We start from the raw sequence: 2701 nt of genomic DNA, 5'->3' as shown, positions 1-2701 counted from the left end.
TGATAAGCAGTATGGTGATTCCTTAAAAAGCTGGAATTAGAAATACCATTTGACCTAGCAATCTCCTTACTAGGTATATATCCTAAAGAAGTGAGAACCAGGACAAGAACAGATATATGCACACCCATGTTCATTGCAGCACTATTTACAATAACAAAAAGATGGAAATAACTTACATGCCCATCAACAGAAGAATGGATAACTGAACTATGGTACATACACACATGGAATACTACGCAACACTAAAGAATAATATGCCAAACACCACATACAGAATCTGCCAAACACCACATAACATAGATGAACTTGGAGAACATTATGCTGAATGAAATAAGTCAATCACAGGACAAATACTGTATTAGTTAATGAATGTAAAAAGTCAAGGAAAGGTTTATATATGGAAAGGAACTTTCTTTGTTGGTTACCAGGGGTGAGAGGGGAGGGGCAGAAACACTACCAAAAAAAAAAAAAAAAAAAAAGCACTGACCCATCTCACTTTAGTTTTGGGTATTTCACTGTACATAAATTATATTTCATTAAAATGCATTAAAAAGAAAGAAAGAAAGCATCAACTCCTCTTTGGTCTTCCTTATTCATTGTCCAGCTTTCACAGGCATATGAGGTGACTGAAAATACCATGGCTTGGGTTAGGTGCACCTTAGTCTTCAAAGAGTCATCTTTGCTCTTTAGCACTCTAAAGAGGTCTTTTGTAGCAGGTCTGCCTAGTGCAATACATTGTCTGATTTCCTGACTGCTGCTTTCATTGGTGTTGAATGTGGAATCAAGTAATATGAAATCTTTGACAACTTCAATCTTTTCTCCATTTATCATGACACTGCTTATTGGTCCATTGTGAGGATCTTCATTTTCTTTATATTGAGGTGTAATCCATACTGCAGACTGTAGTCTTTAATCTTTGTCAGTAAGTGCTTCAAGTCATCTTCATTTTCAGCAAAGTTGTGTCATCTGCATATTGCAGGTTGTTAATTAGTTTTCCTCCAATCCTGATGCCATGCTCTTCTTCATATAGTCCAGCTTCTTGGATTATGTACTCAGCATACAGATTGATTAAGTCTGGTATTTAATATTATTATTGATGATATATTTTAAAAAATGGAATTAAGAGTATTTCTGGCTTGTCATTCATATGTTGTGGTCTATGCATTATTCTTTCCAACGTTTCAGTTGATGTGTATCCCATCAGCCAGTTGAATAAAACACTGCATGGTATCTTCTGGACTCAACTCTTCTGGGACAGTTGGCAATTACTTAACTATTGATTGATTTATAAATATTTTTTTTCTTTTTCATATAGATGTAAAATCTTAGATCATGGCTTCATTGTATCATGTCTTAATTTGTAGGATAGTCTGATATAAACATATACTATTTAAAATTAGAAAATAACAACTTCTGTTAAATTACAAAGTATAATCCAAGGTTTCTAAAACAGTGTTTCATGGAAGAGATGATAATTGTGTTCTACCAGCCACTCCTCAGAAGGAAGGTTGGGCAATCTACTTCCATAGTGATATTGCCTCGGAAACTCAAGGATGGGTCACTATGAGTCGGGTCTGACTCAACGGCACATAACAACAACAATCAATCAATGAAAGGCTCATTGTCCCATACATTTGAGAAATGATACATAGACCCCATCTCCTCTTGGATATTTAACAGTGGACAGTAACATTAAAGGCTCTGAAAAGCTCTGCAGTAAACTTAGTATTTCACAAACTTAATTTTCTAAGGAACTCCTATCATGGAAAGGAGCTCTGGTGGCACAGTGCCTAAGGCATTTCAGTGTCAACCAGCAGGTTGGCAGTTCAAACCCATCAGCTACTCTGCAGGAGGAAGATGGGTCAGTTTACTTCAATAAAAATTCACTGCCTCGGAGTTGCCATGAGTTGAAATGAACTCAGTGGCAGTGAGTTTGGTTTTGGTTTTAGTTTCTTATCATGGAAACTTACTAGTAATTTGAGGAACACCACTGCATGTATTTTGGGAAACACTGATAATATATTTCATGGGTTATCTCCCTTATCTCTACTCCATTATGAAAAAGCACGAGAAAGAAATTAATATACAACACTGCTGAGGTAATAGTACTAGTACTTAACAGTGTACTATCTAGTTAAATAGTTCAATGAGGGGCTATTACAGTTCTAGTTTCAATTGTATTTTAGTCAATTGTATGATTTCAGGCCAACATTTTTTTTAGAGTTAAATTATGAGACAATATAACCTTAAGGCAGTGGTATACTTATTCTTTCAAAAGCAATCCTAGAAAATTTGGACATAATGGGGAAAAATTAAAATTTTTCCAAAAGGTTTTTTTTTTTTTTTCCCTCTCTGGCACATTATGTGATTTTATTATCATTTTATTTCTATTAAAATTTTCTTTTACTTTGGGAGACTAATTGAGGTAAATTTACTCTTCTGGTAGGTCTTCATAGAATATCACAGATTTCTGCATTTAATTCCTGTAAGGATATTTATACTTACACTCAAGATAGGTGTGGTTGCCCTTCAGGTCTGGAATTGAACCCGCACCTGTGGTTTTCAGCCAAACAAAAGACAGGCATATGAGTTGAACATTTACCTGAGGTAGATACTCTCCTTGGAGAGAACAATCATGGGAGAAAGAAAGGCTGCTTATGCACAGGGAGACAACTCAGGGGGCAAGAGTGCATGGAGGGAT

The sequence above is a fragment of the Orycteropus afer genome, unplaced genomic scaffold (genome assembly GCF_000298275.1).
Source record: "Orycteropus afer afer isolate SDZICR_OR568_19922 unplaced genomic scaffold, OryAfe1.0 scaffold00152, whole genome shotgun sequence".
Lineage (NCBI taxonomy): Eukaryota > Metazoa > Chordata > Mammalia > Tubulidentata > Orycteropodidae > Orycteropus > Orycteropus afer.
Note: the sequence above shows the minus strand (reverse complement) of the source record.